Source organism: Piliocolobus tephrosceles, chromosome 11, assembly GCF_002776525.5.
Source record: "Piliocolobus tephrosceles isolate RC106 chromosome 11, ASM277652v3, whole genome shotgun sequence".
NCBI classification, from domain to species: domain Eukaryota; kingdom Metazoa; phylum Chordata; class Mammalia; order Primates; family Cercopithecidae; genus Piliocolobus; species Piliocolobus tephrosceles.
The window spans coordinates 56,989,085-56,998,561 of record NC_045444.1 but is presented as its reverse complement, the minus strand read 5'-3'; the positions used below and the strand labels follow the sequence as shown (position 1 = coordinate 56,998,561).

Genomic DNA, 9,477 nt, shown 5'->3' with positions numbered 1-9,477 from the left:
TTTCTCTTTCTCTTTCTCTTTCTCTTTCTCTTTCTCTTTCTCTTTCTTTCTCTCTTTTTTTTTTTTTTTTGAGACGGAGTCTCGCTCTGTCACCCAGGCTGGAGTGCAGTGGCCGGATCTCGGCTCACTGCAAGCTCCGCCTCCTGGGTTTACGCCATTCTCCTGCCTCAGCCTCCCGAGTAGCTGGGACTACAGGCGCCCGCCATCTTGCCCGGCTAATTTTTTTGTATTTTTTAGTAGAGACGGGGTTTCACCAGGTTAGCCAGGATGGTCTCGATCTCCTGACCTCGTGATCCGCCCGTCTCGGCCTCCCAAAGTGCTGGGATTACAGGCTTGAGCCACTGCACCCGGCCTCTCTTTCTCTTTCTCTTTCTTTCTCTTTTCTCTCTTTTCTTTTTCCTTTCCTTTCCTCTTTTCTTTTCTTCTTTCTTTCCTTCCTTCCTTCCTTCCTTCCTTCCTTCCTTCCTTCCTTCCTTCCTTCCTGCCTTCCTGCCTTCCTGCCTTCCTTCCCTCCCTCCCTCCCTCCCTCGCTCTGTCACCCATGCTGGAGTGCGATAGCACAATCTCTGCTCCCTGCATCCGCCGCCTTCTGGGCTCAACGGTTCTCCGGCCTCAACCACCCAAGTAGCTGGGATTGTAGGCGCCCACCACCATGCCTAGCTAGTTTTTGTTTTTTCAATAGAGATGAAGTTTCACCACATTGGCCAGGCTGGTTTCAAACTCCTGACCTCAAATGATCTGCCTGTGTTGGCCTCCCGAAGTGTTGGCATTATAGGCATGAGCCACCGCACCTCTGGCCTATGTCATTGTTTTTACTGAGGCGTGATATGCAACAATGTTGCTATATACAATGAACAATATGTACAGTAATGATGTCTTGAAAGCAAGTACTCTTTGTATACATGGAAAATGGTATTATTTTGTAACATGAAAAATGGGGAATGTGGCCAGGAGGTGGGGCTCATGCCTGTAATCCCAGCATTTGGAAGACTGAGGCAAGCAGATCACTTGAGGTCAGGAGTTCGAGACCAGCCTGGCCAACAGGGCGAAACCCCATCTCTACTAAAAATACAAAAGTTAGCTGGTCGAGGTGGCACGTGCCTGTAATCCCAGCTACTCAGGAGGCTGAGACAGGAGAATCACTTGAACGTAGGAGGTGGAGGTTGCAGTGAGCCAAGATTGCACCACTGCACTCCAGCCTGAGTGACAGAGCAAGACTCTGTCTCAAGAAAAAGAAAGAAAAAAAAGCAGGGGGGCGGGGGAATGTTGTTTGTTCTCTGTTATTAAGACAAATAAACATGAATTATTAGACCTAATAGTTCCTGTGAAACACCTGAAATTACTTTGTAACTTTTTTTTTTAAAAGAGATAACAGTATTTAATTCACCACTATATATTAAAGGACACACTATTTTAGAGACCTATATTCAGGCAGAAAGTAGAGTATCTGACACTGAAAATATATTGTATTAACTAGGTTCATAGCAAAAGATGTGAGTCCTGCTTGAACATGTTCATGCTTATTAGTGTCTTGGAAGGAAAAGTGGACTGGAAACCAAATGTGAGGCTCATCCTGGCTTTGTACATCTGTTTCCATAAAGGTAGAAGAATATGTATATCAGAATTCTTCAGGGAGCTTTTTTTAATGTTTAAGTAGCCAGTTGGAAATTATGATATATTCTGTCTAGTTGAGTTCTTGTAGGTCATGAAATCTTGAAATGGTTCTGTAAGCTATTTAGCAAGCAAACAAACAGCTGTTAAGTATTACCCTTTAGAAAAATATATTTGATGTGGTTCAGTGGTTGTTTTTTACAGCAAGGAATTTCCAAGGGAATATAACAAGGATGCCCACCTTCACCACTGTTACTCAGTATAGAACGGGCAGTCCTTGCTAGAGCAGTCAGACAAGAGAAAGAAATAAAGGGCGTCCAAATTGGAAAGGAAGAAGTCAAATTATCCTTGCTTGCAGATGATATAATCTTACATTTGGAAAAACCTAAAGACTACCAAAAAATTATTATGACTAATAAATTCAGTAAAGTTGCAGGATACAAAATCAGTATTAGAAAAAAAGTAGCATTTCTATATGCTAACAGTGAACAATCTGAAAAAGAAACCAATAAAGTAATCCCATTTACGATAGCTATAAATAATATGAAGTATGTAGACATTAACCTTTTTTTTTTCTGAGACAAAGTCTTGCTCTGTTGCCCAGGCTGGAGTGCAGTGACACGATCTCTGTTCAAGCAATTCTCCTGCCTCAGCCTTCTGAGTAACTGGGATTACAGGTGCGAACCACCACACCCCACATTTTATTTTTCTTTGAGATGGAGTTTTTGCTTTGTTGCCTGGGCTGGAGTGTAATGGCACGATCTCAGCTCACTGCACCCTCCGCCTCCTGAGCTCAAGCAATTCTCCTGACTCAGCCTCCCAAGTAGCTGGGATTACAGGCACCCACCACCAAGCTTGGCCAATTTTTTTTTAAATGTATTTTTAGTAGAAACGGGGTTTCACCATGTTGGCCAGGCTGGCCTCAAACTCTTGACCTCAGGTGATCCACTAACCTTGGCCTCCCACCGTGCTAGGATTACAGGTGTGAGCCACAGCACCCGGCCTACCCAGCTAATTGTTTTGTACTTTTAGTAGAGATGGGGTTTCATCATGTTGGCAAGGCTGGTTGAACTTCTGACCTCAAGTGATCCGCCCCCTCGGCCTCCCAAAGTGCTGAGATTACGGACGTGAGGCACCACGCCCGGCTTTTAGACATTAACTTAAAGTAGTAAAAGATTTCTACAATAAAAACTATGAAACATTGATGCAAGAAATTGAAGAGTATGCAAAAAAATTGAAGCATATTCCATGGTCATGGAATGAAAGCATCAATACTGTTAAAATGTCCATTGTACCCAGAGCAATCTATAGGTTTAATGTAATCCCTGTCAAAATACCAATGGCATTCTTCACAGAAATAGAAAAAATGATTCTAAAATTTGTTTAGAACCACAAAAGACCCAGAGCAAAGAACAAAACCGGAGGAATCACATTACCTGACTACAAATTATACTACAGAGCTATAGTAATCAAAATAGCATTGTACTGGCATATAAACAGACACACAGATCAGTGAAACACATAGACCAGTGGAACAGAACAGAGAACCCAGATAGAAATGCATATATCTACAGTGAAGTTATTTTTGACAAAGGTGCCAAGAATAAACATTGGGGAAAGGACAGCCTCTTCAATAAATGGTGCAGGAAAAACTGGATGTTCGTATACAGAAGAATGAAACTAGATCCCTATCTCACACCATATACAAAAATCAAAATGGATTGAAGACTGAAATGTAAGACCTCAAACTATGAAACTACTACAAGAAAACACTGGGGAAACTCTCCAGGACATTGGTCTGGGCAAAGATTTCTTAAGTAATACCCAACAAGCATAGGTAACCAAAGCTAAAAATGGACAAATGGGGCTGGGCACAGTGGCTAATGCCTGTAATCCCAGCACTTTGGGAGGCCGTGGTGGACGGATCACTAGGTCAGGAGATTGAGACCATCCAGGCTAACACAGTGAAATCCCGTCTCTACTAAAAATACAAAAAATTAGCCGGACATGGTGGCAGGCGCCTGTAGTCCTAGTTACTCGGGAGGCTGAGGCAGGAGAATGGCGTGAACCCGGGAGTCGGAACTTGCAGTGAGCCGAGATCGGGCCACTGCACTCCAGCCTGGGTGACAGAGGGAGACCCGTGTCAAAAAAAAAAAAAAAAGGACAAATGGGATCACATCGAATTAAAAAGCTTCTGCACAACAAGGGAAACAATATCAGCAAAGCGAGGAGATAACCCACAGAGTGGGAGAAAATATTTGCTAGCTATCCATCTGACAAGGAATAAATAACTAGAATATATGAGGAGTTCAAACAACTCTGTGGGAAAACATATAATAATCTGATCTAAAAATGGGCAAAAGATTTGAAGAGACATTTCTCAAAAGAAGACATACAAGTGGCAAACAAGTTGATGAAAAGGTGCCCAATATTATTGTTTCTAAGACATGCAAATCGAAACTACAATGAGATATCACCTCGCCCCATTTAAAATGGCTTTTATCCAAAAGGCAGGCAATGACAAATGCTGGCAAGGATGTGGAGAAAAGGGAACGCTCATACAGTGTTGGTGGAAGTGTAGATTAGTACAACCACTATGGAGAACAGTTCGGAGGTTCCTCAAAAGGCTAAAAATAGAGCTACCATGCGATCCAGCAATTCCACTGCTAGATATCTACCCAAAAGAAAAGAAATTGATACATCAAAGAGATATCTGCACTCTCATGTTTATTGCAGCACTTTTCACGATAGCCAAGATTTGTAAGCAACCCAAGTATCCATCAACAGATGAATGGATGAAGAAAATGTGGTACATATACACAGTGGAGTACTATTCAACCATAAGAAAGAATGCGATCCTGTCATTTGCAACAACATGGGTGGAACTGGAGGTCATTTTGTTAAGTGAAATAAGCCAGGCACAGAAAGACAAACTTCACATGTTCTCATTTATTTGTGGGAGCTAAAAATTAAGACAATGCAACTTATGGGGATAGAGGGTAGAAAGATGGTTACTAGAGTCTGGGAAGAGTGGTGGTGGTGGTGAGGGGGAATGGTTAATGGGTTCAAAAATAGAAAGAATTAATAAGACCTAGTATTAACTAGGACAACAGAGTGTGTATAGTCAAAAATAATTTAATTGTATATTAAAAAAAACTAAGAGTATAATTGGATTGTGTAACACCTTTGTGTTACAGTTGATGTACCCCATAAATATATACACCTGTGTACCCACAATGATTTAAAAAAAAAATTTTTTTAAAGGAACCTTCTAAGCTGATTGGTGGAAACGAGATTGGAAGAGAAAAACGGCCTATTAATGTAAGAGTGAAGACATTCTTTTAAAGTGGAACCCAGTATAGTGCTTTACCATAATAGGTGCTCAGTAAATAGTTGTTGACTGGTAACATGACAGGGTGACATCACTGTCTACCCACCTCCTTAATAGGCTACTACTTTTCCTCTAGCATACTCATCTCACTTGCTAGCATTTCCTAGTCTTATGATCAGGATGTGTGTATCTACAAAAGCAGTTTTCAAATTTTGGGTGTCAGGACTGCTCTATAACTTTAAAAATTCCAGGACCCTAAAGAGCTTTTGTTTATGTTGGTTACAACTATTTGGTATTTACCATTTTAGGAGTTCAAACAAAATGTTGTAATCCTAGAATACACAAATACATAATCCATAAATCATCCAGTGAGTTGTCATCACATGCCATATAGCCTCTGGTAATTTTCACTGTAAACTCAGAATGAAAGTAAAAAAGCACATCATACAGTTAGTTTTATGTAGCAACTACAAATGATTCTTAATGTATTCATCAAAGCAAGGTTTCTCACCCTTAACGTTATTGACGTTTTGCACTGGATAAATTTTGGGGGGTGGGGTTCCTGTTCCATACAGTGTAGGATGTTTAGCAGCATCTCTGCCTCTGCACATTAGATATCTACAGCCTCGTTACCCCCATCCCCAGTGTGTCAACCAAAAATGCCTCTATATTGCCAAATACCATCTCCCCTGGTTGAGAGCCAACTCATTAATGGAATGAGAAAAAAGAAGGTTTTTAGCATGTTACCCATGGAGCTAGATTGCCACTTCATAAGTTTAACATGTCTAAATTTAGAAACAGGTGAGTCAGAGTAAGTAATTTGTCCATAGTCACACAGATACAAGTTAACAGAATCAGAATTTGAATCCCAAAGTATGCCTTATTTCAAAGTGATGCTCTCAACTACTGTGCTGTTATAATCTTTCCGTATAACTAATGTAGTATATAACTTGTTATATAAATTACCCTGATAAGTTTTGGACAAAAATGGTACTCTTTGGAAATATTTAGGTTTCAGATAACTTTTAGTAATTACCAAATTTGCCAATCTAAGATATACCTGAGCTAATAGCACTTCACAAATGTTTAATCTGATAAATGTTGCTTTTAGACTGGATTTTTAAAGCATTGACCACAAGTTGACATTACTGACAAATTTTGTTTCAGAATTGTATTCTTTAGTTTAAAAAATATTAGAAAGATGTATTTTTATGTCAATAGAACACAGTGAATATTCTACTAATTTTCTTTAAGATTCTCATTTTTCTAAAATAACCAAGTAACCATGACAACCCATTTGACTTTTTATAACCTAATTAGTTTTCTGCTATATGTAATAATTTCGGTCTTTAATATGGAAGATTGTAAGGAATAACATTCTTAATTTTAGAGATTCTGTGAAGTGGAATATGTGGGAACTATACAACTTATTATTTTATATATAAACCTAGATAGACAGACAGACTGTTCCTAATCCTGATGATACATAACATCACTTCTGGACCTTTTTAAAAATAATGATTCCTTTGGTCTTTTTCCAGAGATGGTTAAATTTGGACTGGAGATTCCAGCATGAGCTTTAAATAAAAGCTTTATAAATGATTGATGTATAGTCAACCTTAAGAATCAATACTAATAAAGACATGATAGAGCAAGTTAAGAAAAGGACAAAGAAGCTGGGTATGGTCACATGTCTGTAGTCCCAGGTACTTGGGAGCCTGCGTCAGGAGGATCACTTGAACCTAGGAGTTACAGTCCAGCCTGGGCAACAAAGCGAGACCCCATCTTTCTTTTTTTTTGTTTTGTTTCGTTTTGGTTTTTTGTTTGTTTTTGAGACAGAGTTTTGCTCTTGTTGCCCAGGCTGGAGTTCTATGGCACAATCTCAGCTCACTGCAACCTCCGCCTCCCGGATACAAGCAATTCTCCTGCCTCAGTCTCCCGAGTAGCTGGGACTACAGGTGCTCACCACCACATCCGTCTAATTTTTTTGTATTTTTAGTAGAGGTGGGGTTTCACCATGTTGCCCAGGCTGGTTTCAAACTCCTGACTTCAGGTGATCCACCCACCTTGGCCTCCCAAAGTGCTGGAATTCAGGCTTGAGCCACCACTCCCGGCCGACCCCGTCTCTTGAAAGAAAAAGAAAAAAAAAAAAAAAGATCACTTTTTTTTTCTGATTAAAAGTGTTGTATTGGCACCATGGAATACTGTGCAGCCATAAAAAAGGATGAGTTCGTGTCCTTTGCAAGGACATGGATGAAGCTGGAAATCATCATTCTCAGCAAACTAACACAAGAACAGAAAACCAAACACCACATGTCGTTTCTCTTAAGTGAGAGTTGAACAATAAACACATGGACACGAGGTGGGGTGGGGGGAGGCATCACATAACGGCCTGTCAGGGGGTGGGGGATGGGAGAGGGATAGCGTTAGGAGAAATACCTAATGTAGACTACAGGTTGATAGGTACAGCAAACCACCATGGCACATTTATACCTATGTAACAAACCTGTACGTTCTGCACGTATACCTTAGTACTTAAAGTACAATAATAATAATAATAAAATGTTGTATTGGTGTAGAGGAAATAGTAACACTTCTTTACCCATCAGATCTTAAAGGATTGTTGAGTAGTCTTATACAGTGTTAATGTAAACATGTCAGTTGATATTGGCCTTGAATGTGCAATTTGGCATTATCTTTAAAAATCTAAGTGTGCGTATTTTGCGATACAGCATTTACATTTAAAAGTATGTATACCAGAGAAATGATTGTACAGACCTAGGGAGTCATGTTCAAAGGAATTGTAGGGGTATGATACAGGAGTATATTATTCCATTGTGAGTGTCACAATGGGTCAAAAGTTATGAGACCACAGCTCTGAATTTGACTATTATAAGCACTCTCAAAATGCAAACATTTCCAGAATAAATTATCTGAAAATGTTACTTCCCAGCCCCCCACCCTTCAGCAGTTGTTCTAAATGGCTGTTTTATTCTTATATGATTTGAAAACTACTGGCAAGGTAATTTGAGTAGGGGAGAAAGTGCAACATTATTCTAATTTTATAGTATATACTATTTAACAAATAAAGCCTTAAAGGGATAGCCGGAGAAGGGAAAATGCCAAGAAATAGACTACGTAAGTGATAAGAAAATAACAGACAAAATCATTTTCATCAGTATTAAAAACTTAGTATACTCCTTTAAACATGTATGAATGCGGTGGGTCTAAGTGATGGGAGTTTCAGAAGTCACAATGTGAGGATGTTAAGTTAGGTAGTTGTTAAAAATTAAGCGTAAAAGTAGTTGTTTTAATATTACATTTCTTTGGAGTACTGATACGGTTGTGAATGCTGTGCATGTGTAAATAGAGAGAGTCCTTACAAAAATTTTACAAAAATGTATGAGCTGACATACTTTAAATATACCTGTAAGACAGCACATATTTAGTTGGGTAGTTACCCCATTTCTTCTTATTGGTGTTCTACCATCTTTTATATTACACGTTGTTAAACAATAAAGGCAGTACAGCAGAAAATACACTAAACTCCAAATTGCTGACATGATGATTTTGATTTACTTAGAACTACAAGGAAATGCTTTTATTTGATGATAGGATTCCAAAATTTTGCATACATAAATTTTTTATACTAAATATTAAAATCAACATTATAATAGAGATCTTCTTTTAGAGGTCAAAGGTTCAAGTAAATATTTACAGATAATAGTTATCAATATTAAAGTTTTAACTCTGGGATAGAGACAGATTATGTGAATTTCAGGTCATACCAGCTCAAAATCATCCTTGAATTCGGATGTGCATATTTCATGAACACGTTTTATTTAAATGTAAATAGGATACAAGGCAGCAAGCATTTTCCTGTCTCACATCTAGTTCAACAAGTTTTGCCTAGAAATGTGGATAAAAATTGAACATTGTTTTACCAGCTGCCAGCAAAAAGGTTTGTCATGCCATTTGTTCAAATTATAGTAGCTTTGAATTTGATACCCGAGTGTGAATCATTAGAGTAGCCAGTGAGTTGCAGTTTTGAAACCAGTCTTTGGCCGAATGGATCTATCAGAAAAAAATTTATTCTATTAGGTTTGAAGATTGAATATTTTGTAGGGATACTGTTTAATATTAGAGTAACTTTTCTTTCTGTTTTAAAGTATTTTCTTGTTTAACAAAAAGTATTGAAATATTCTATGTCTATTAACTATAGTGATTTTTTTAGAAATGATATCTGATTTTTGTTGTTTATTCAGTTAGGCCCAATGAAGAACAGACTTTAATATCCACCCCTTCTTTTTTTGTTGTTGTTAAAATATCTTTTTGTGTACTGTTAAATTTTCTGTATTACGTTTATTTCCATAATTTTAAATATCTCTCTAGTTTGAGGCTTATACATGTGGTTATCTGTTTTCATGGAATAATTCATGTTGATTTCTGTCCCTCATTCTGTAACAGCATTGAAATTCCTGTGTTCTTATGTTTAGTCTTATTTACATTGAAGAAAGACTCATTCATATTTTATT

General features: G+C 38.3%; 1 protein-coding gene across 3 annotated transcripts in view; it reads left to right on the top strand.

Moving 5' to 3' along the window:
- Nucleotides 1-9,477, top strand: part of TLK1 (tousled like kinase 1) — a 172,587-nt gene that overhangs the window by 81,944 nt on the left and 81,166 nt on the right. The window contains exon 1 of one of the 3 annotated variants that reach the window (XM_023185934.1): nt 4,913-4,932. The exons of the other annotated variants lie outside the window; for them this stretch is intronic. The gene's annotated coding sequence lies outside the window, so the exon portion shown is untranslated. Of the gene's footprint in view, nt 1-4,912; nt 4,933-9,477 lie in introns of those variants that run through there. 3 annotated transcript variants of the gene reach the window in all.